This window comes from Rhineura floridana, chromosome 9, assembly GCF_030035675.1.
Source record: "Rhineura floridana isolate rRhiFlo1 chromosome 9, rRhiFlo1.hap2, whole genome shotgun sequence".
Lineage (NCBI taxonomy): Eukaryota > Metazoa > Chordata > Lepidosauria > Squamata > Rhineuridae > Rhineura > Rhineura floridana.
Genome location: NC_084488.1, coordinates 119,110,354 through 119,136,404, shown reverse-complemented (window position 1 = coordinate 119,136,404; position 26,051 = coordinate 119,110,354). Strand labels below are relative to the sequence as shown.

Below are 26,051 nucleotides of genomic sequence, written 5' to 3'. Positions count from 1 at the left end.
GGGTCACACACATTTTCAGAGCTCCTATCAGGATGGTTCAACACAGTGCTCTTTACAGCCATACCAAATAAGAAGTTTGCTTCTGAAAGCTTTATACAAATGAGCAATCTGTTTCTCATTTGGAGACCTGTCTTGTCTTGTTAACTAACAATGCAGGTGGCTCACTGGTAGAGCATCTGCCTTGCATGCAAAAGGTCCTAGGCTCAGTCCATGGCATCTTCACCTAGGCCTGAGAGCAATCCCGACCTGCATACCCTAGAGTGCTACTGCCAGTCAGTGTCGACAATACTAGACTAGATGGGATAGTGGTCTGACTCAGTATAAGGCAGCTTCCTATCTTCCTGTCTGTCTCTTGGTCTTACATGTAGCATTTTCCCCTCTGCACATTGCGACTGCAAAGTCTTAAGGTTTCCCTAACTCTCGTAGACAAATATTTTCTGGGGGCTTTAAAAAGTGTTATACTAAGGTAGAAAAGATAACGACGGAGGGAAGATGAAATCAATCAACAGTTCCCAAGCTAAACCAAATGACACATACTGCAAAATGTCTCTGGTCGCCCTCATTGGGAGGTGATGGTGGAGATAGATTACATTCAGTGTTTGCAGGTTTGGTACATATCAGCTCTCTTTTTGTCTCTTGACATCATGCTGCAGCAATAATCAGAAACCAGTAGGCTTAGGGGGAGCAATATTGTTCCTAGAACATTTTTAACATGGCCAGCCTGTCTCCATCCTCTCTCTCTTTTTCTTTTTTTGGCCAGATGACATAGTGCTGATGTCCAAAGGGATAGAACTTTCATGACCACTCATTTATTCACATTCGGTATTTATAAGATGCCCAATAATCTGGTTCACTGGGTGGCTTACGGCAACAATAGCATAATTAAAACACACATTATAAACTGTAAGGACAGGAATATATAAGGCAGCATAAAGATTTCTAGCAGTAGAGAATAAAAACAGGCATGACACAACTCTCACTACAGAGCTTTGTGTAGCTAACAGGCACCCAAATGCCCCACTGAAAAATCTGCCAGTAGTTACAGATTTAGGTGTTTCTCTTTTCAAATTCACAAGTGTAACCTAGAGAAAGTCAGAGCTTATTCAAGCACAGAATTCATACATAGAGTCATGCATTTGTTGTTGTTATGTGCCTTCAAGTCGATTGCGACTTATGGCGACCCTATGAATCAGTGACCTCCAACAGCATCTGTCGTGAACCACCCTGTTCAGATCTTGTAAGTTCAGGTCTGTGGCTTCCTTTATGGAATCAATCCATTCCTTGTTTGGCCTTCCTCTTTTTCAACTCCCTTCTGTTTTTCCAAGCATTATTGTCTTTTCTAATGAATCATGTCTTCTCGTAATGTGTCCAAAGTATGATAACCTCAGTTTCACCATTTTAGCTTCTAGTGATGGTTCTGGTTTAATTTCTTCTAATTATTTGTCTTTTCTGAGGTCCATGGTATGCACAAAACAGTAATGCATAAAGAACCCTTTTCAGCCCAAGGGCCGCATTCCCTCATGGACAACCTTAAAGGGGCCAGTTGATGGGTGGGGTCAGAGACCAACCTGAGTAGAACAATGGACTAGATTCTGACAGGATAAAGACCATAGCTCAGTGACAGAGCATCTGCTCTGCATGCAGAAAGTCCCAGGTTCAGCCCTTGGCATCTCCAGGTAGGGCTGGGAGATACTCCTGCCTGAAATGCTGGAGAGCAGCTGTCCATTAGTGCAGACAAATCTAAGTTAGATGGACCAACAGGTGACAGCCCAAGGTTTTCATATGCTTCTGCAAAGACATTTAGGATAGTTTGAAGATCTTTCTCTGAATGCGCGGAGACTATATTGTCATCAGCATATTGAAGTTCTACGACAGAGGTTGACATTACCTTACTTTTTGCTTTCAGCCTACTGAGATTAAAAAGCTTTCCATCTGTTTGATATATGATTTCCACACCAGTAGGAAGTTTCCCCTCAATAAGGTGTAGAATCAAAGACCTTATATTGGAAGACAATTTTACTTGGCCATGAGTGATCGCCAAGGAATGAATAAATGAATGAGATGGACCAATGGTCTGACGCAGTATAAGGCAGTTTCCAATGTACCTGAGTACAGCAGGCTACATCACAGCCAGGCAAAAGTCAGGATTTTCTACACCGTCATCCACAAAATACATACTCATCTCTTCATCCTCAAGTCAAGTGGGGAAGGGGCATTACTATAGTTCAAGGATGTCTTCCAGCAATGCAGAAGTACTCAAGGAGAGTGGAGAGTGGGGCCAATGAAGGGGAGACCTCAGGGACCAGGTGGAGAGGTCTGGAGGGCTGCATTTGGTTCCTGGGTCTGAAGTTCCCTACACCTGTTTAGCGATGGAAGAATCTGTCACTTTCATTTCTCTCCATTTCTCATTTTTCCAGTCTTAAATTCGGCTCTCCACATTTCTGTAGCAGTTAGCGGTGTTTTAAAAAACACATTTTTTGTAGTTTTGACACATGTACATCTTTTTACAAGCCATTTGCTCTAAGGTAATGCAGTTTTGTGTGTGTTATTTTCACTAATGTGTTACGTTTTATGCACTTTCCTCCCTAATATATGCGTTTTTGTAAACATCACTTGGTTAGAGAATTGCTTTGCAAAATTGGGAGAAATGTGAATTTTGAAGGATGGCTCTGTTTTGGTTCTTATATTGTTTCAGAAAGTGCAAATTTGATAAATTCAGCTTGAAATACAAATGGATTTAAATTTCTCTCCCATCCCTGCCCCCGATGAATACAAACATCAGAAGCCGCCTTATAGGTCAGACTGTTTTGTCCATAAAGCTGGCTGTAGCCTACTCTGACCAGCAGTCACTCTCCATGGACTTGGGTGGAGAGAGGTTGCTTTACATCACCTGCTCCCTGATTGTTTCAACTGGAGATGCCTAGGACTGAACCTGGGACATTCTAAATGCAAAGCATGTGTGATACTTCTGCTACTGAGCTATAGGGCTTATCCACATGAGAGCATTAGTTTGTATAAAAGACACTTTTTCTACCTCCATTTTCAATTTGCATTGTCCACAATAAGGGCTCAATTCCAGCTGCAAACATGCTGTTTTCTATTCATGCTGGAATCAAGCGTGTTAGGTAGGGGCTGATTGTTGCAAAGAAGGCAGAAGTTGCTTCTCAGCCCTCAGGAAACAAAATGAATGAAGGGAGGAGGAGGGAGTGGGCGTGGAGAGGGGAACGAACTGACATACTCACCAAAAAGAAAAAGAAAAGAAAAAAGGAGCAAAGAGCCTACAAGGAAGAGCACAAAGCAGCTGAGACTTTTTTTCATCTCTTTTCATATTATCAGTGGGTTGGGGTAGTACGGATTTACAGGGGGAGAACTGTTTGCCTGTAACATCTTGGGAACCATGTGAATTAAAAGGAGATGTGAATAGCACTAAACACACACTAAACCACCGTGTTGATGAGCCCATTTACACCATTAATAATGATGCTGATGCTGATACTGACACAGTGTTCAATAGGTGCATAAAACTGGCAGGGTTCTGTGCCTTAGAATCTAATTGCGGACTGAACAAGAAAATTACAAATTATCGGCTAACAGATCAGTGAGCCAAGATACTTCTTAAAAATAGGTACAGAATGATTAGCTCAGATTGCTTCTGGCTAAACATTCCAAAGATCAGGGCCAGCAATAAAAGTCATAAAAGAGAAGCATGTAGTTTAGAGGAAGGAAGAAGAGCCCAGTAAATGCAAAGGGGGAACAGGAGAAGGAGATTTGTGAATAAACACATCTCTCTGAAAGGAAATCAGGGCAATGTTAAAACTGGTCACATGGAGATGGTTATCTTGGATTATTATTTGTGCCTCAGAAGGATCTAAATCAGGGATGAGGCAGCTGTGGCCTTCCAGATGTTGTTGTGCTTCAGTTTTCAACAGCCGCAGCCAGGATGGCCAATGATCATGGATGATGGGAGTTGTATTCCAGAAACATCCAGAAGATCACAGTTTAGTCTTCGGTTTAAATCTCCCTGCCTTACATGACATCATGTGTAAACTCTACCTGCTGAGGCCATCTTAAGGCTGTTTCCACCTTATCATCATATACTTGGTGTATGACTACTCCAGTACATAGTATGTATCTTGCATCAGTTCCAAATGGCACATGCACACTAGAGTTGCCCTCTTTGGTTGCAAAGTATATAGAAGCCGCTGTTGGCAAATGGATTTGGTGCATTTTGTGGAGAATGGCAGCAATTTATTCATGCATGCAGAAGACCTCGATGGGCATCCCTCTTACCCAGCACTCAAAATCACAATGGCCATTAAGAACTCCTATTCCACCGTACACAGACTACTTGTCCTGCCCAGAGCCCGACACAGGAGACAGAGGCGAGACTAGTAATAATTCTTGCTTTATTAGAGTCACGGTTACATCAAAAGCAGTGCGTTTCATAGACCTAACTAGGCTGGCTCACTACTGATGCTAACTATGCTAAGCATTCTCTGCAGCGTGTGAAGTAAGTTGACTCAGCGCCTCAACCAGGGGGGGCGCTGCCTTAAGTAGGGAAGGTCTTCGCTCATAATCTCCGACTCCTGCATGATTCCATCCTCTGACTGTCCTGCTTCTCATGTCGTCTCACTTGGGGCGAGGGTGGCCCGAGGCTCCGACTGCTCATTGGACAGTACAGGGTCACCAGGTGCCAGCTCGACTTCAGGAGGCGGGGAGCAAGTTGGCGGGGAAATGTTTGAAGGTCCAGGCGGGGGGTCCTGGGGAGTTGGAGTTGGTGCGTGCGTGAGATTGCTCCTCAACAGCTCTGGCGAAGCCGCTGGCAGGTGGCAAGGCGCCTTCGGGTGGAGCGGGGTCTAGATCACCCGGGGGATTGTCCAGGGAGACTGGAGGGCTGCTAACGCTCCCCCTCCCTCAAAGCTCTCAGAAATCTCATCCTCCTCTGCCTACTCCCTAATGCGCTTGGGGTAACTGGGGCTCAACACTACTGCAAATGTGCGCTGTAACCACTTTGACTGACAGAACCAGATGGTGAAAGGTGAGGGACGGATTGCTTATTGGGTAGAGAGTCACCAGGCAGAGAATTCCATGGTAAACTGCCCAAGCTCTGAGAACTGGCTATGGCTGTGGAATGTGTTTCCATTGGCCCCCCAAAAAACAGAGAAAGTTTCAGAGGGTGCTCCAGAAGCAATTCAATAACATTTTTTCCAATAAAAGAACAGTCCTTTCCTCCTAAGAATCTTCTGTGTCAGCTACTGGTGAGGACGTCTCCTCCTTCCCATGCTGAGAGAGAGTGGGGAGAGAGAGTGCTTTGCGGGTAGAGTGAGGTTGGGCCACACTGAAAGACAACACAGAGCAAAGGGGCCACTACAGACTGGAGTGAACACATTATTCACTCTCATACATGTGCACGCACTCACACATATATACAGGCATGGCACAGATTATTCAAGGAACTCACCTCTGTTGTGCCCAATAAGGCTAGTCCCTCCTGTTTTGGGGAGTGCTCTTACCAGGCCTACACCCCTCCTCCTCTGCTAATATTTATGCCATGCTAGGGATGTTGGAGAATTCTGACAAAAACAGACACGGCAGCGGAAATTGCTGACATTTGCTAATTTGTTCCATGTCTGAAACAGAAATCAATCCAGCAAATACTGCTGCTATTGTTTTTAAATCTGCAAAAGATACATAATTGATTACGTCCCCCCCACATTTGCATTATATTTCTTTTGCATTTTAATAAATAAATAGGAAAAATAGATAAATAAATAAATAAATGGAGTGAAATAATGTAACAACAATGTATTTGACTTAGGTAATTAACATAAATTTCGCCACAGTGGACAGTGAGATGGATAACATGGTTTAGGGCAAAATTGCAGTGGAACGGAAACATTGCTGCATGCTATGAAAACAAGGCAGAACAGAAAGCGAAGCCTTCTTACCTCCCTGTGCCCTGCCAGCACTGCAGCACCATCTCTGTGGTGGTCACTGTGATGTCATTTGTGTTAATGTTTCCTGTTGTTGTATACATATGCATACACATATATGGTAAGAGGTTTGTATTAGAATATTTTAGGTAAGTGGTGAGTATTGGAAGGGAGAAAATGAGTGAGCAGGATGCTGGAGTGTGCTGGATGGTGATTGGCTGAGTGATGGGGGAGTGAGAGGTTTATATTTGAGTGTGTGACAGTTTGTCAGTTAGGATATTGCTTGGGCTGGCTTGGTGGTAGAGAGTGTAGGGTGAACATTGGCTTATTATTTTGGATTTGGATGGTGAAAGGGTGGAGTTAGAGTTGGAATATTTTAGGTGGGTTGGTCAGGCAGGATATTAACCAGTTATAGAACAAGCAGTAACTTAAGTGAAGGAACAAAAGGCCTGCTTTGAAACCACATGCTTATGGACACAAAGTAATCTTCCTCATTTTAAAAATACACCTGTTCTTAAATAAATATTGTTTTCTGTCACACACACACCTCATCATATGGCTACACAATGTACAGTTGATGGAGAGTTATATGTATGAATATAAAAAATCAATTTTTTCTCCATTACGGTATCTTTAGTGGCCGCATATATAGTACCTGAAAGGGTGTCATAGTAGCAGATTGCAGGGGCTCAGCTCACAGCTGTGAGCTTTGAAAAGAAAAGTGTCACAGGGGAGCTGAGGGTGGCCTATTTACCTATTATAGCAACAAAGCTAAGGGAATATAGAGAAGAACCCCTAACAACATTGCTATGTTGGGTGGTGTAGAAGAAGTAAAATTGTGTCCCCCATTGCTAACAAGTAAAGTGGGTTGGTGAGGAGTGAAGGCATGACATCCACAGATACGGCACATTCAGGGAAGCTGGAAGGGCACTGTGTTTAATGGAGGTAATCCAATGGCCACCATAATCTTTTTTTTCTGTTCTTGGCAAAGTGCTGGCCCAGAATGGTGAAGGAGACATGCAGCTTAGTGCAAAAAGCAATTTCAGTCGGTGGTGGCTTGGTTTTAAGCAGGAGGTTGGTCTCCCTGCAATACAGGTGGTACCAGAGGGCCTCCCAACAAATAGCTTGTCCTCTTCCTGACACATATTTAGGATGGGAGTGTTTATTCCGAAGATCTAACATTTTTAAGCTATAAATTACATTTATGTCCTGCTTTTCTCCAAGGAGCTCAGAGGGATGTATATTCCTCTGCCCTTCTTATAATCACAACAGCCCTGCAAAGTAGGTTAGGCTGAGAGGGAGTGACTGACTGGTCCAAAGATTTTCAACGAGCTTCATCTCTAAGCAGGGATCTGAACCTGTCTCCGCAATCCTAGCCTGACCCTCTAACCATTACACCACACTGGCAGCTTCCCTGTGGGACCAAGCCCTCCTCCAGGTTCCAGCTCAGAAATGCCACCTCTGTGCCCCCAGTATATATTTGGGGAGGGCATCACTGCTCTGAAATGGTAACTTTTATGCTCTGAAAATTGGATCCTACAACATTTGGAGCAACTCAAATAAATCAAAATACAAAGCCCAACCGGAAATGTGAGATATTTTTAAGGATATATTTTCTTGTATTGTGTATCATTTAGATGGGGCATATTTAAAAATAAAGCCACACACACAGAGAGAGAATTGCTGTTCTTGCTGAATGGCAGCATTTTAGTACATTTTTTCCTGATAATTCTTGGATGCTGTTCTTCTTGAAGGTTATCAAGATAGTTGGCTGCTCTCTTCCGAAAAGTGTTGCTAAGTGCCTGTTGCTTATTATTGGCATATTTGTTGCTCATGGGCCAGCATTCACGTCCCACAGTGGTCTTGCAGAATGTTGAACTGTTCTGACCTTTCTTTGTTTACAGCGTTCCACCCGGAGAAAGTCCAGAACCACTCTGGAAAAAAAACATATTGTTTCCCATCCATCTGATATTTTATGTGCAGCGTTTTCTCAGAGAAAAATGTGCATATTCAGCTTTAAAAAATCATGCACAGGAGCATTACTTTTTGCATGGGCCATCCATCTACATATGAACAATTTTTTTTTGTTTCTGGTCATAAAAACATAAGAAGAGCCCTGCTGCACCAGACCAAAGGTCAGTATCCCACAGCGGTCAAACATGTACCTATGGGAAGCTCATAAGTAGAGCACAAGGCCTCTAGTCCCTTAGCAACTGCTATTCAGAGGCAAAACAAAGTCTCTGATCCTGGAGGTAACATGCTGCCATCATGACTATTATTATTATTAATATTATGATTATTGCTGTTGTTATTATTATTTAAATTTATATTGCACCCTTCCTCCCAGAAGGAGCCCAGGGCGGCAAACAAAACATTAAAAACACTCTAAAACATATTGAAAACAGACTCTATAAAATATATTACAACAAACCTCTTTAAAAACATATTAAAACAAAACGTCTTTAAAACATCTTTTTAAAAAAGCTTTTAAAACATCTTAAAAAGCAATTCCAGCACAGACACAGACTGGGATAAGGTCTCGACTTAAAAGGTTTGTTGAAAGAGGAAGGTCTTCAGTAGGCACCGAAAAGGTAACAGAGATGGTGCTTGCCTAATATTTTTTAGGGGATGGAATTCCAAAGAGTTGGTTTCACAATACTAAAGGTCCGCTTCCTATGATGTATGGAACAGAGCTCTTGATAAGATGGTACCTGCAGGAGGCCTCACATGCAGAACACTGTGGTCAACTGGGCATAAAAGGGGTAAGACAATATTTCAGGTATCCTGGTTCCAAGCTGTATAGGGATATTGTATTTAAATGGGGTTTGCACATGGGCCAGCCCCAGAGGCCTCTGAACAGCAATAGGGTGGCCAGTGACTCAAAGGCAGGGCCGGCTCCAGGCATGCCGGGGCCCTTGGGCATCAGCTTGCCCTGGGCCCCAGCGTGTGTGTGGGTGCACACACAGCCTCCTCCTACACACCCCACCTACCTGTCTGCTGTCTTTTACCATTGCCCTTAATGAAGATGGTGGTCGCAGTTTCCCTAAGGGGATGACGCCTCCACCGCCATCTTTGTTGATGGCACATGTGCGTGCTACGTGCACGCATCTCTGCCATCGACTAAGATGGCGGCAGGGGCTTCAGTACCTTAGGGAAACCATGGCCGCCATCTTCATTAAGGGCAATGGTAAAAGACAGGAGACAGGTAGGTACGGGGGTGCATAGGTGCAGGGGGGCTGCGGATCACAGAAGGGGAGTGAAGGGGTGGCTGAGGGGCCCCCTGTAGCTCCAGGGGCCCTCAGGCCAGTGCCCCACCTGGCCACCCTTTAGAACCAGCTCTACTCAAAGGGATGGGCAAACCTGGCAACGTGGAGTTCTTATTTTTCCAGTATTAAATTTGGTTCTCCACATTTCCACATCAGTTTGTGATATCTTTTTAAATCACAATTCATCAACATTTTAGTGTGAATTTCTCCTAACACATATTGGCAAAGCACTTTCCCCTAATATAATGCATTTTTCTTTATTATTCTCACAAATATTATATGCGCTTTTGTACACATTATTTGGCTAGAGAACCACACAGCAAAACTCAGAGAAATGTGTATTTTCCTGCTCGCCTACAATCCCACCCTGAACTTCATTAAACCAGAGCTTGGAAGATTACTTTTAAAAAGTAATAAATTACAGTTACAGTTACATGACCCCCCAAAAGTAGTAATTACCGTTACAATTACAATTGTTCTGAAAGTAACTGATAACTTTACTTTTACTCAAAAGTAATTGCTACAATTACGTTTTAGTTACTTTTAAAAAATTGCCTACAAAGTGCTGGCCTTGGCTGCTGCACATCTAAGTACCCTAAAACACCATTAAAAATAAGTACCCACACAGAAAGGGTAGTAGAATATATATATTTTATCCATAAGATTAACAGAATGGGATAACAGAATCTCACATCCCCTCACCCCACCCCTAACAATGATGATACACCCTCATATTTTTGTATATATATATATATTGCCTCCAGCTTTCTCTTTCCACTCCTGTCAATTTTTAAACAATTGTTTTCTCCACCCCGTCTCGCTGTCCACCTCCTCCCTCGTTGCCTCCTAAGCACCCATAGAGCGTGAAGGAAGATCAACGCTGCACAGAAGCCCAATTTGAAGCACATGATTTTTATTCACAAATCAGAGGAGCAGAAGACTTCCCCTGCTCCCCCCCAAGTAATGCACAAAAGTAATGCTGGAAACATTACAATTACTCCGCAAAAGTAATGAAGTTACTACTCGTTCTATTACCAGCAAAATATAATGAAGTTACCCACTCGTTACTCAACAAAGTAATAAATTACAAGTAATTCATTACTTGTAACTTGTTACTTCCAAGCTCTACATTAAACCCTCCTCATTCAGTGGCAGAGCCACACTGCAACATTCTTAACTTGATGCCCTTTAAATGTTTTTCACATGCTGCTTTTGAGTTCTTATTTGAAGGTTTAAAGCAATAATTAATTATTGCCCACCATCTTCAAGTTCTACAGAAAAGGATCCTCTTTATCAAGGGCAAGCAATGTCTAATTGCCCAGTTGTGTTCTTTTCATGCTAACTGTTGTCATTTGCTGACCGGCGTGATAGGATGCAAGTTGCTGTTTTTGGCTGGATAACATTTGCCTTGCAAGTGGTTTAGCAGCACTGTTACTGCTGATGACAAACACACACTGTTTTTATTGAGCAAGTTTTGGAACGCTTGCAGCCATATAACACTGTGTAATAGCCAGTGGCTTTCCATTATCTATTGACTCTCAACCTTCAGGACTGGTCCCTGTAAAGGTTTCAATTTAGCAAATGACTCCCATATTAAGAGACACTCAAGAGCACAGGGTGGAACATTAATCTTCAGAGTAGGAGGATAAAAGGACACATCAAAGGATGTTCAATGAACGGGGGGGGGGGAGGTTGGAGAAAACAGAAAATAAACAAGCCATCACATCCAGGAAAGAACAATTTAGCTTTCCAGGATGTGGGCATGCCGTAGATTGAAGCATGTAGTCACTTTGAGAGATTTCTCTTTGGGAAAGTGGTGGTGGTGGAGTTGTAGGGGGGAGAGGATAGAATTAGGGGCACAAAAAGAGACTGAGTGAGTGAACCTAGTTATATGAAAGAATTGAATGGAATGAATAGAAAGGGTGTTTCTCTCTTGATTTTTGCTTCTTCAAATGTCTAAAGCGGCCTTAATGGACTGCAGGAGTTTGTGAATATCATCAGTACAGTGACAGAATCTAGGGTTTCTTTATAAGACATGTCATTTTCTATTCTCCCCCACTCCCACCTCCATGGTTCAACAGATTATGGATGACTGTTTCCTATTTATATCGTGCAATCAGGATTCTCAGTGAAGGCCAGAAAGTCATAGGAAGAGGCTATGTGCTGATGCTCTATTCTGCAGCCCCACATGAATGACACCTCATTCTCTGTTAGTAGCTAGTGGAGGCTGGTGCATTAGGGCAAGTGGGGCTCTGCCCCACCAACCTCAGCCAGCCCCCACCTGCCTGCCTTCTTACTTATAACCAATCGGGGGGAGGGTCTGTCTGTGATTGGCTCTGGCTTCACCTATTGTTGGCCTCTCTGCCTTTTGCCCTGCCAGTCCCAACAGGCACCAACCACCACTGAGCTAGATACATTCAGGGCTAGCTCTACCATAAGGCACAGTGAGGGGGCTGCCTCAGGTGGCAGATGCAGAGGTGTGTGTGTGTGGGAGTTCCAACTGCCAGTGTAGTTTGCTTCTCTACATGGAATGGGAGGGGACACCATCATTTCTTTCCCCACCACAAACCCATCATGTTAGGTACTTAAAGGGCTCTTTTGCTCTGTCTCTCCAGAACTGGAAAATACCTTGTCATATGCCTTCAAGTCAATTTATGGCAACCCTATGGATCTTTTTTGTGTATATTCATAGGGTTTTCATGGTAAAAGGTATTCAGAGGTGGTTCACCATTGCCTTCCTCTAAGCCTATGGCACCCGGTATTCCCAGGTGGTCTCCCATCCAAGTACTAACCAGGCCTGACCCTGCTTAGCTTCTGAGATAAAATGAGATTGGGCGTGTTCAAGGTATTATGGCCATAGGCGTCGAATACCTTACCAAATAAAAATAAAATAAAGAATGCTATCATTCTATTCTATTTATTTGATTGATTGATTGACTGATTGATTGATTTATATCCCGCCCTTTCTTCCAGTAGGAGCCCAGGGAGGCATTTTCAGTGGTGGCCCCCGATTTATGGAATAATCTCCTTCAGGAGATTCGCCTGGCACCGACATTACTATCTTTTCGGCGCCAGGTTAAAACTTTCCTCTTTACCCAGGCATTTTAATATGTTTTAACATGTGTTGGAATTGTTTTAACTTTTAAAATTTTAAACTTTAATGTGTTTTTAACTGTTGATATTGTTTATTGTATTTCGATGTTTGTTTTGTGAACCGCCCAGAGAGCTTCAGCTATGGGGCGGTATATAAGTTTAATAAATGAAATGAAAATGAAATTATTGTGCATTCAGAGCTAGTACACCAGGTGGTAGAAGGACAGCATAATGCAGAACACTGCAGTTTAACTAGAATCTTAATGTCTCACAACACAAGTGGGTATTTTTCATGTATCCCAGTGAATGTATTAAATTCTTTCTATTAAGTGTCAGCAAAGAGAAACTGTCAACCCTCAAAGGTGGAATAATCAAGGAAAGCATCGCCTGATCCGTTGCGTGGGTGTTACATGAGGTTGTTGTTGCTGAATCCTGTGGAGTTGATCCACATCTGGTCCCATACAAACAGCTTTTTAATTTATCCCCCAGCTTTCCCTCATAAATCTTGGGTCCCTCCCACTCACCCCATCTCATCCTCCTCACTTCTTACATCCTTTGAAATGTGTGAACAATTTTCGATCCCATTGCTTTTCAGATGGACTGTCAGAAAAGTGTGAAGAAGCACAGAATCCTTACGAAAAGCAGAAATAGGTTGTACCTCCAGAAAGTTGTTTCAAATTTCCTTAACATTGGGACCCTGTGTATGTCTACTCAGAAGTATACTCCACTGCATTCAAGAGGTCTGATGGCCAGGAAAATGTGCATAGGAGTGCAGTCTCAGGCTTACCTGGGAGTAGTGGCATCTGATGGTGCCATGTCAGTGGGCCAGTGGAATCTGCTCCCGGTTTTAGTCTGAACTTTCAAGAAGTGGATTCCACTGCCCCACTGACATGAAGCCACCAGCTGCCACTGCCTGGGGGAATAAGTGTGGTTTGCATTTTAATGACACTTTGTGAAACAATATGTGAACTGAAGCACAGCTGTCCTTCAAAATGTGTACAAAAATGCCTCTATTAGGGGAAAGTGTTCATAAAAATGTGTGTATTAGTGAAAATAATGGAACAAATGCATTACATTGAAGATTGCAAAAGGCAAAAATGCATTTAAAAGTGTATATTTGGAGAAATGTAGACTAAAATGCTGATTACTTTTTATGAGGACTTTCTTTAAAAAAGCTGCAAACTGATGTGGAAACATAGAGAACAGAACTTTAAGATTGGAAAAATGAGAAACAGAGAAATCAAAATGGACAGATTTGGCCATCCTTAGGAGTAAGACTCATTGAACTCAATAGGATTTACTTTGGAGTAGACATGCATAGAATTCCACGGTTAATCTGTGCAAATTTCCTTTCCTGCTCCTGCTCTGTGTGCTCAAACCGTTCACTGGATCCACTGCCGATGGCTGGGAGGACTCCTGGATTTCACTGTTGGAGGGCGACATGCTTAGCCATCAGGTTGTCAGGAGCCAAGCCATTTTATTGGGTGGGGGCAGGAGGAGGGATAAACCCTCATGTGATGGGTGGTATCCATCCCATGTTGCACTGATCCGATGGGACAGTGTTAAAGCCAATGTTGCAAAAGGAAACACACACTAATGGTTTGGAGTGTATTTGGGGGGTGTTAGCTACTGAGAAGAGTCTCCTCCTTTCACTCTGATTGTCTCCAATCAGCACAAAAAGACAAGGACTCTTCTCAGAGGCTAACACACTCTCTTTTTATGCTGATTGGTTCATACACAGGGACCTGGCTGAGACCCTGCTCCCAAAATCGTAATAGGTCTACAACCCCCGGCAACCCTGGACTACTACGCCTCTGGACAGGTGCCATCGCTATTGTCTTTTCAGATGATCCTCTGAAAGAGGATCAGATTATCCTCTTTCAACAAGTCTTCTAAAAAGTTTATCCCTGTGAGGATCTGTCTTGGAACTGAATTGATTGAACTGATTCTATGTAAGTGCTATTGTGGTTTTAAACTGTTTTTTATATGTTTATAATGGTTTTTTAAGTTGTTTTTATAGATATGCAATTACTTTTGTGTAAGTAACCATTTTCTTTATGTTATATTATAAATTGCTTTGCGGTGCTTCCTGAGAAGTGATTCATAAATGCAATATATAAACAAACAAATAATTAATCAAACAACATACCTGCCACCTTTGGCCAACTCGCCTTGATGAAGTAAGCTCAAAATTCTACACCCACCAAAATTCTACAAGTATCCTGAGAACGAGTCAGAAAAGTGGAATATTGTTTTGAAGAGGACCTTTCAAGTAAGTGAAGTTCAGATTTGGACAGAGCACTACTTCAAACCCTAAAAACAAACCCCTCCACCCCCTAACATAGGTCTAACCACCACAGACTCCTTTGAAAGGGATGCAGTTGGGAAACACCCCACCAATTGCTACGAAGAATAAATCTACCAATGGTTGACAGAAGAGAAATGTCTTGGTAGTTTCATTACCCTCAGAATTCAGGGTTGGTGATGACCCAAGAGAGGGTATTCTCTGATAGCCCCTAAGCTGTGGAATTCTCTCCCCACTACACAGTTCTCAGCAAATGCTGAAGACACACCTCTTCACCCTGATTATTGACCCCTGGGACCTGTTGCTGAAAGGTGGGTTGTATTATTATTATTGTTGTTGTTGTTGTTGTTATTATTATTATTGCTGAAAGGATATCAATGTGAAAAGAAAGACTGTTGTGGGGAGAGGAACCTGTCATCACCACCATTACAGCCATCCTCTCCTCCTGAAACAGTTCCCCCCCCCGTTCAAAATCACACTTGTTTGGGATGAGGTGTTGAAATAGACCCCAGCCTCTACAGAAGGCACATAGTCCTGCTATGAGCTCTTTTTTATTCACCCACAGATTGCCATGCATTTGCAAGAACTTTCTCTTTTAAAAACACCCCCTCAAAAAAATGAAACCTTTTGAGATGCACAATATTTTATACCTAATTCAGGAATATAATCCTCAGCCTAAAGTTTTTCCACCAACTGATGGTATTGGAAGTTGTTTAAAAACACTATATTAGTTGTTTAAAAAGTTGTTTAAAAACACTATATTAGAAGCTCAACTGGAGTGCATACCGCAGATCAGAAAAGGTACCGCCAGGGCCAAGAAGATGCCAGCATGGTTAACGAGCAAAGTCAAGGAAGCTCTTAGAGGCAAAAAGTCTTCCTTCAAAAAATGGAAGTCTTGTCCGAATGAACAAAATAAAAAAGAACACAAACTCTGGCAAAAGAAATGCAAGAAGACAATAAGGGATGCTAAAAAAGAATTTGAGGAGCACATTGCTAAGAACATAAAAACCAACAACAAAAAATTCTATAAATACATTCAAAGCAGGAGACCAACTAGGGAGACAATTGGACCCTTGGATGATAAGGGAGTCAAAGGTGTACTAAAGAACGATAAGGAGATTGCAGAGAAGCTAAATGAATTCTTTGCATCTGTCTTCACAGTGGAAGATATAGGGCAGATCCCTGAACCCGAACTAACATTTGCAGGAAGGGATTCTGAGGAACTGAGACAAATAGTGGTAACGAGAGAGGAAGTTCTAAGCTTAATGGACAATATAAAAACTGACAAATCACCGGGCCCGGATGGCATCCACCCGAGAGTTCTCAAAGAACTCAAAGGTGAAATTGCTGATCTGCTAACTAAAATATGTAACTTGTCCCTTGGGTCCTCCTCCGTGCCTGAGGACTGGAAAATGGCAAATGTAACGCCAATCTTCAAAAAGGGATCCAGAGGGGATCCCGGAAATTACAGGCCAGTTAGCTTAACTTCTGTCCCTGGAAAACTGGTAGAAAGTATGATTAAAGCTAGATTAACTAAGCACATAGAAGAACAAGCCTTGCTGAAGCAGAGCCAGCATGGCTTCTGCAAGGGAAAGTCCTGTCTCAGTAACCTATTAGAATTCTTTGAGAGTGTCAACAAGCATATAGATAGAGGTGATCCAGTGGACATAGTGTACTTAGACTTTCAAAAAGCGTTTGACAAGGTACCTCACCAAAGGCTTCTGAGGAAGCTTAGCAGTCATGGAATAAGAGGAGAGGTCCTCTTGTGGATAAGAAATTGGTTAAGAAGCAGAAAGCAGAGAGTAGGAATAAACGGACAGTTCTCCCAATGGAGGGCTGTAGAAAGTGGAGTCCCTCAAGGATCGGTATTGGGACCTGTACTTTTCAACTTGTTCATTAATGACCTAGAATTAGGAGTGAGCAGTGAAGTGGCCAAGTTTGCTGATGACACTAAATTGTTCAGGGTTGTTAAAACAAAAAGGGATTGCGAAGAGCTCCAAAAAGACCTCTCCAAACTGAGTGAATGGGCGGAAAAATGGCAAATGCAATTCAATATAAACAAGTGTAAAATTATGCATATTGGAGCAAAAATTCTTAATTTCACATATACGCTCATGGGGTCTGAACTGGCGGTGACCGACCAGGAGAGAGACCTCGGGGTTGTAGTGGACAGCACGATGAAAATGTCGACCCAGTGTGCGGCAGCTGTGAAAAAGGCAAATTCCATGCTAGCGATAATTAGGAAAGGTATTGAAAATAAAACAGCCGATATCATAATGCCATTGTATAAATCTATGGTGCGGCCACATTTGGAATACTGTATACAGTTCTGGTCGCCTCATCTCAAAAAGGATATTATAGAGTTGGAAAAGGTTCAGAAGAGGGCAACCAGAATGATCAAGGGGATGGAGCGACTCTCTTACGAGGAAAGGTTGCAGCATTTGGGGCTTTTTAGTTTAGAGAAAAGGCGGGTCAGAGGAGACATGATAGAAGTGTATAAAATTATGCATGGCATTGAGAAAGTGGATAGAGAAAAGTTCTTCTCCCTCTCTCATAATACTAGAACTCGTGGACATTCAAAGAAGCTGAATGTTGGAAGATTCAGGACAGACAAAAGGAAGTACTTCTTTACTCAGCGCATAGTTAAACTATGGAATTTGCTCCCACAAGATGCAGTAATGGCCACCAGCTTGGATGGCTTTAAAAGAAGATTAGACCAATTCATGGAGGACAGGGCTAACAATGGCTACTAGCCATGATGGCTGTGCTGTGCCACCCTAGTCAGAGGCAGCATGCTTTTGAAAACCAGTTGCCGGAAGCCTCAGGAGGGGAGAGTGTTCTTGCACTCGGGTCCTGCTTGCGGGCTTCCCCCAGGCACCTGGTTGGCCACTGTGAGAACAGGATGCTGGACTAGATGGGCCACTGGCCTGATCCAGCAGGCTCTTCTTATGTTCTTATGTTCTTATGTTCTTATTTTAGACAATTTCCAAACTCATAAATTGAAGGGGGGGGAGAAAAGAAGTTCGATGCTTTTGTTGGAATGGCATTTGAGAATTATGACGAGGCCCATCTGAGTCATGCCTGAGCATGGCTGAACAGTCTGCCTTAAAGGCAGGACAAAAGTGTGTTCCAAGAACTTAATTATCTAGAGTTATGGATAGCTTTTTTAAGTTCCTCTAAGGGCAGGGTGATCTGGCTTCTAAGAACGCAAGGGTATGATGTAGTCTTCAGTCTGCAAATGCCCTTGTCTATGGTGACCCAACTACTCTAAAAAAGATCAGCAAGGCTCAATAGGGAACACCTATTCCCTCAGATGCTGCCTTCCTTACAAACTAACTGTGCATATTGTTGGAAGGTTCACTTCAGTCAATGCATTGTTTTGCTGTGTGCTCTGAATCTATTGACAAAATAGGGGCCATAGATATAGTTAGTCAGTTGAAAGGGTCCCTGCTTGAATTCTCTCCTTTTACTTCCTCAAGTTTAAACATGCCTCTGATTGGTTAGACCAGTGTGCCTCCAGATGTTGTTGGACCACAATTCCCATCTTTCCTGACCATTAGCAATGCTGGCTGAGGCTGATGGGAGTTGTGGTCCAACAACATCTGGAGGCACACCAGTTGAGAAACACTGGGTTAGACTGATGTTCTCAGAGCTATCATCACTTCCAGTTCTTCCTCCTCCTGCCTACAATTCTCTCCTTTCCTTTGAATTCAGCTAGTGTAGAAGATTAGGCTTTTCTATCCACGTGTACTTTCTTAATCAAATGAGTTTATTTTGTTTAAGATAAACACCACTCTCTCTCATACTCTTTTTATATCTCCAATGAACTCTGTTGCATAAAGCATCTCTCTTCACATATTTCAGTCACTCTCCTGGAAGAGGAGATCTGCTCAGTGTTTGCAGTGCAAATGTGAATAATTGCTGCACATTAAATAATAGAATCATAGAAGAGTGAAGTGGGAAGGGGCCTAAAAGGTCATTGAGTCCAACCCCCTGCTGAATGCAGGAATCCAAATTAAAGCATACCCAACAGGTGACTGTCCAGCTGCTTCTTCAATGCCTCCAGTGTTGGGGGGCCCACCACCTCCCTAGGTCTTTGGTTCCATTGTCGTACCGCTCTAACAGTTAGGAAGTTTTTCCTGATGTTCAGTTGAAATCTGGCTTCCTGTAACTGGAACCCATTATTCTGGGTATTGTAGTGGACTGTACAATACCCAGTTGGCTTGTATGTGCATCATGTTGCCCATTCAAAAAGCACAGGCAACTCTCTAAGAAGATTAGTGTAAATCTGAATCATTTGCTGTGGGGTGCCGCAGGGTACCATATTGTCCCCCAGTCTGTTTAACATCTATATGAAGCCCTTGGGAGCAGTCATCAGGAGCTTTGGGGCGAGGTGTCAGCAGTATGCTGATGATACCCAGCTCTATTTCTCTGTAACATCTGAATCAGGAGAGGCTGTTCAAGCCCTGGACTGCTGCCTGGACTTGGTGGTGGGCTGGATGAGGACCAATAAACTGAGTCTGAATCCTAGCAAGACGGAGGCACTGTGGGTTGGTGGTTCCCGAGTTCGGATAATTGGTCAGTTGCCTGCTTTGGACGGGGTCGTACTTCCTCTGAAAGAGCAATTCTGTAGCCTGGGGGTGCTCCTGGATCCATCTTTGTCGCTAGAGGCCCAGGTGACCTCAGTGGCTAAGAGTGCCTTTTACCAGCTTCGGCAGACAGCTGCAGCCGTTTCTGGACCAGGATAGCCTGACCACTGTTGTACATGCACTGGTAACTTCCAGACTGGATTACTGTAATGCGCTCTATGTGGGGCTGCCCTTGAGGTTGGTCCAGAAGCTGCAGCTGGTGCAAAATGTGGTGGTGAAACTGCTCACTGGAGCAGGGTATCACCAACATGTCACCCCACTACTGAAAGAATTGCACTGGCTGCCCATTAGCTACCGGGCCAAGTTCAAGGTTCTAGTTTTGGTGTACAACGCCCTATACAGCTCAGGACCAGGATACCTGAAAGACCGTCTTATCCCTTACATACCCAGTCGATCACTGCGCTCTGCAGGTGAGGGCCTCCTGCAGATACCATCTTGTCAGGAGGTTCATTCTGTACAATATAGGAAATGGACCTTCAGTGTGGCAGCACCTACCCTGTGGAATTCCCTCCCTTTGAATATTCGGCAGGTGCCATCTCTGCTATCTTTTCGGCACCTTTTGAAGACTTTTCTTTTTCAACAAGCCTTTTAAGTTGAGAGGTATCCCAGTCTGTGTCTGTGTCAGAATTGCTTAATATGTTTTTTAATAATGTTTTTAACCCTTTTAAAATGTTTTTAAAATGTTTTAATGCTGTTTTGGCTTAATGTATTTTAAGATTTGTTTTTATGATGTTTTAAAGTGTTTTAGTGCCTTGTTTGCTGCCCTGGGCTCCTGCTGGGAGGAAGGGCGGGATACAAATTAAATAAATAATAATAATAATATTAATTTGCATATCACTTGTGCACAACTGATTTCCTTTTGCACCTAGCCATCCAGCTGTCTCCAACAGTTCTGATATTTCTGTTCTGAAGCCTGTTCACCAAACAATGGAGTGGAATGTCTCAGCTATTTTGCAGTATACCTAATTACAATTTATATCTTACATGTCCAGGATTATGTGCAAGAGATATGGGCACAATCCATTGGGCATGGTTCAAGCACAAACCCCATCCAAGTGAATGAGAATGACTGTACCGGGTTTCTTAGATAGCACTAAAAACGGACAAGAAAAGCTTTTAATGGGTGGCAGGGGGGCGTATTATCCAAAGGGAAAAATGCAAAAACGCATTGTAACTTGATGCACGCACATAGAAAATGGTGTTTACAGGGTTGTGGGTTTTTTTAAAGTAATGCAGAGTGTCAACCAGAGAGAGAGAGAGATATTTTAAAATCAAATGCTTCAGCTAAGACAAAAAGATTCAACTTTGCCATAGATATGAAGGGATCCAGCTCTGCCCTCAGGCAGAGTGAGGTAACTACCTGATATGGTATAGACGGTGAGATGGGAAGGACAGTGGTGTCAGGCCCCTGGCTAACCCCAACCTCCTGAGCCAGCACCCCAGTGTCGGTGATGCTTTTGGGACGCTGGTCTGGACCAGATGCCTGTCTCTGCCAATCACCATCTCCTGATGTGTCACAAGCAGCACCGCTGGAAAAGGCAGCTGGCAGAGTGAGCAAGCAGAGAAGCAGGCAGGCAGGCTGCCCCAGCCATGCACACCAGCAGGCTTCATTCATGTATATGCGCCCCTCTTTTAATGGGACACTTGCTGGGGCCACTGCTGCTGCATTGCAGCATTTCCCTGGGAAGCAAGTAGCACCAGGTGGAGGCATGAGTGAGCAGCAACAAGATGAGGGTAGACAGAGCAGTGCCCCTCTTCCTGAAGGCAGTCTGCTGCCCACATGCACAGCACAGGATACTGTCCCTCCATCGTCCATGTTCCAGCAGGAGTCACCAGTCCATGTGTCCAGCTTCTGTGTTTGGGATGGTGGGGGCACCATCTGCTCCTTCACCCCATGCAGCAAAGTGCTGTGAGCCAGTCCTGACTTTAAACAAGGGATGGGAGGATCTGTTAATTCCCGTTCTCCCAGTTTCTCATTTTTCCAATCTTAAATGCTGTTCTCCATATTTCTGCAGTAATTTGCAATCCTCATGAACATCCATCACACTTTTAGTGTGACTTGTTTCTAATAAACACCTTTTTGTATGCAGGTTTGACTGATGTACACATTTTTGCAAGTGTTTAGTATTGGACAAAATGCCTTATAAGCTCCTTCCAACTCTATGATTCTATGAATTCCCCTAATATGAAAATGGAAATGGACTGCCTTCAAGTCGATCCCGACTTAAGGTGACCCTACGAATAGGGTGTTCATGGTAAGCGGTATTCAGAGGGGGTTTACCATTGCCTCCCTCTGAGGCTGGGAGGCAGTGACTGGCCCAAGGTCACCCAGGAAGCTTCATGGCTGTGTGGGGATTCGAACCCTGGTCTCCCAGGTCATAATCCGACACTCTAACCACTATGCCACACTGGCTCTGTAATTGTAATTAATATTAATTTTATAATTAATTATTTTTTAATTAATATTAATTTTTTTTCACTAACACAGTCATTTTTATGCACATTTCCCCGTTAATATGAGCAGTTTTGTCAATTTTGGTTGGCTGGAGAACTGCATTGGTAAATTTAGAGAAGTACAAATGTTTAAGATTGCAACAATAACAGGTATCCTTTTTTCTTCTGGAAAGTGTGAATTTGATAGATTTGACTTTTAAATGTGAACTGAGTCGAATGTCTACCCCATCCCTGCTTTAAGCCTATGCACCTTTTAATTGACCGAGACTGCTGTATTTCCTCAGGAAAATGTTGAGTCTGTTGAAGCAGATGATGGCAGTGATGATGGGGTTATGTCCTTGCAAAGCATCCCTGAAGCTGGAGGAAACCGCTTTATGTAAACAAAGAAACCTGCAAGAGTGATCCATTCACAGGCAGTAAGAGGGACAGGAAGTTCCTTTGGCACTGAGCTCACGATGAATAATTTAGCCTACTGCAATGAGAACCCAGGGGCTGTTTGACCTCCTGTATTCAGAGGAGACCTATGAGGATAATAATAACTCCAGAAGACAAAACACATGAGGACAGACTGGTGGAACTGTGGCCTAGTGAAAAGAAGGGGTGGATGGGAAGGCTGGGGGTGGATGACTGTACCTGGCATGAATTGTTGGCCAATTTCTCTCTTGTATTTTTTCCCCTGGATATGCTGAAGTTCAATTGAACAAATGCAAATTTGGGCCAAACATTACGATCAGAAATGAGTCATTACTATATAGTAGCAGTTAGCATTTGAGATGATCTGATGGACGACTTGCAACGGCATTTAGTAAAGTTCATACTAATGTTATTCGTTCAGTAAAAAAATGGAAAATTTCCCATTGAAGAGCTGGGGAGGCAGGGGCAGATCACAAGCTCAACATCAGATTTGGGGCTAATTGTTGTCATCAAAATACAAAAGGAAAAATGTGAATCTTTACCCACTGAGGATAAGACAAGAAGCAATGGCCACAAATGAATAGAAAGATGAGGTCATGGTGCTGGTGAATGGCATTCCTAACCTTTCTTAGGAAACCCACTTAAGACAGCAGGAATTCCCTGACCCTGTAGGAACACAGGAAGCTGTCATTCCTAGACTACTGATCCATCCAGTTCAGAAGTGTCTACAATGACCAGTAGTGGCTTTTCCAGAGTTTCAGACTGGGGACATTCCCAGTACTACCTGGAGATGCCGGGGATTGAACCTGGGACTTTCGGCATGCAAGGCAGATGCTCTACCACTGAGCTACGGCCCTTCCTGAGAACAGCTTTTAAGTGATGCCATTCTTGAATGACCAGCCTTCTACAACCTGGGGCCTGCCACGTGTTCTCGGACTACAGTTCCCATCATCCCTGGCCATTGGCCATGGTGGCTGAGGGGAGATGAAGTCCAGTAACATCTGGAGATCTTTGGGCTGGTGAAATATGGTCTACACATGGACTGGCAGTGACTCGCCAGGGTTTCAGGCAGCAGTCTTTCTCAGCCTGACCTGGAGATGCTGGGGAATGAATCCAGGGCCTTCTTCATGCAAAGAGCAAGCTCTGCCACAGCTATGGTCTTCCAAATGGTGCCTCTGGCCGCTGCTCTGAGTGTTTCCGTGCTCCCATGAAGCAGGATTTCCCAAGAAATGTTGGGCTTTGTTTTTATGAACCTCTGAAAGGTTTTTGTCTTTCAGACAGCCTTTCGATAATGAATCCATGATATTAGGCATTTCATTTCTCTCTCTCTCTCTCTGTATGTTTTTCTATACTTCGTTGGCTATAACGGTGTTATTAGTCTTCAACCACCTTTAAGGGGTCTGTGCATGCCTGTTTTAGTGAAAATTGGATAAAAATGATTTTACACAAATACATTCGCCACTGAAAATAATTTCAGGCAGAAGTGGCTGCTGGTTTAAGAGGAAAGTTTGGACACTGGAAGCTGCCTCATATCGAGTCAGACCATCAGTCCATCTAGCTCAGTGTTTTCTGCACTGACTGGCAGCAGCTCTCCGGCTTTTCAGGCTGGGGACATTCCCAGCCTTATCTGGAGATGCCAGGGATTGAATCTGGGACCTTCTACATGCTAAGCAGATGTGCTACCACTGTGCTGCGGCCCTCCCCACACATGGCTGCATAAAATAGTTAAGTTCACCCTCCGAAATGGTAAGAGTGAATCCACTCTCCTCTCTGTTTTTCAATGGATCTTTTGGTTGTGGGTGTAAATAATTAGAGGGGCATGCCAGTCCTAGTGGTGATTTCACTCTCCCCATTTCAAACTCAATATCACGTTACAAGCTGCTATTGAAACTCCATTCAGTTTCACACAAGGATGGCCTGATTATAGAATCCTTCCAAGGACTTGTCTGGGATGGTATTGTATTTAGGGTTGGCAATGCACTAGTTCTCATTGTGACAATATAAACCTGTCTCTGGGTTGCACAGCTTCAGTCTGCTGGAAGAAGCTAGATGATCAAATGCCCTTCCGTACCAACCCCCCCCTCCAAACCCTTCCCGCCAATGGAAAAATGGCCATGTCAAGGAGAAGACAAACTTGAAGCACTTTGCCCTGTTATATATTGCTTCATGTGGATGGAATAAGGCAGCCACTTACACATGCACCTCCCCCCTCAAAAAAGAGGACACAGATTTGCATATGTTCATTTCATAGAATAGCAGAGTTGGAAGGGGCCTATAAGACCATCAAGTCCAAACCCCTGCTCAATGCAGGAATATTCAATTTATATTCAAGAAAAGCAGCTGGAGAAGTGCGCAGAGGGCAGAGAAAGAACTGGGCATGGAGGGGTCTCCTATTTGCCATCCTTGGGACCCTTTGGGAAGCTCACCAAACTAAACCTCTTCACACAACACATAGGTAAACTATGGAATTCTCTCCAACAACCAACCAACCAACCAACCAACCAGTGATGGCCACCAATGTGGATGGATGTAAAAGAGAATCAGACAAATTCATGGAAGAAAAGGCTATCAGTGGCTACTAGCCATGATGGCCATGCTCTGCCTCTATAGTCGGCGGCAGTATGCTTTCAAATACCAGTTGCTAGGAATCATAAGTGAGGCACTCAGGTCCTCCTTTCAGTCTTCCTATTGAGGCATCTGGGCCAGCAACTGTGAGAACAGGGTGCTGGACTGGATGGGCTGAACTACTTAGAGATCTTTTTATACATTAAGTAGTATAGAAATGTTCTAAATAAATAAATAAAAGATGCCAATTGAGAAATAATGACATCATCATCATCATCATCATCATTATTATTATTATTATTATATTTTTATACCGCCCCATAGTGGTTTACAACAATTAAAAACATTAAAAACAAATATACAAATATACAAATTTAAAAACACTTAAAAAAACAATTTAAAACACATCCTAAAATGCCTGGGGGAAGAGGAAAGTCTTTAAATAACTTAAACAGGAATACAATACCTCGCCGCCTGCCCCCCACCAAGGAGGGAAGATGGTGGCCAGATGACCTGTGTGCTTGCTCCATCTGCTGGTCAGGTGCTAAGCACTGATGGGCAATTTCAAGGCTCCCCCTTCATTGTCTTTCAGAAGGACTGCCCTTCAAATAGAGGACGGCCCTCTGTAAAGTAGGGCAGATGGCTACTCTAAGAGAGAGTTGTTTTGTATGAGACAGTATTTGTCCCCATCTGTAACTTGGAGTTGTACAGCTGAAAGATAGGTTTGCCACTGAGAGCTGGGCCAATGAAGTCGTGCTATTCAGGAGACATGGGATTCCTTGCAATATCACAAAGGATTCCGGCATACAACTATGTGTCATGGCCCTGGGATGAAACTTCCCATACCACTTCAGTGGGCCCTATTCAATGGGGGGGGCATTTCTGCTGTATTTGGACGCAACTGTTTTCGGAGGGAGACTTACTAGAGCTTCCTCATAGTTCTGATCAGCTGATGGCCACCATCTTCCTCCACCTCACCCCAGTATCCCATTCTGAGGGGAAACAGAGGTCACCACACAAGCATAACAGCTGCCAGTGGTGGTGGTTCCATCCCCCCCAATAGCACCCCTCAGAACAAAACAAATGTTTAAAAAAATCATTTATATAATTACATTTATATCCTTTCCTCCAAATGGTTCCCTGTCCCATTTTCTCCCTCTCAGTAACCCTGTGACATAGTTAAGCTGAGAGATAATGGGTGGTGTTCAGTGCTAGTCCTACTCAAGTAGATCCATTGAGGTGAATGGACATGACAACATGAAGTTTATTGATTTCAGTGGGGTCTACTCGGAGCAGGACTTCATTCCATGTAACCCAATGATTGCCCCAAAGTAGATGGGATTTGAACCACAGTTTCCATAGCTCAAGCCTG

General features: G+C 43.4%; 1 pseudogene; it reads right to left on the bottom strand.

Annotated features, from left to right (window-relative positions):
• Positions 1–11,942: 11,942 nt before the first annotated feature.
• Positions 11,943–12,061, bottom strand: LOC133364615 (5S ribosomal RNA; annotated as a pseudogene).
• Positions 12,062–26,051: the final 13,990 nt, after the last annotated feature.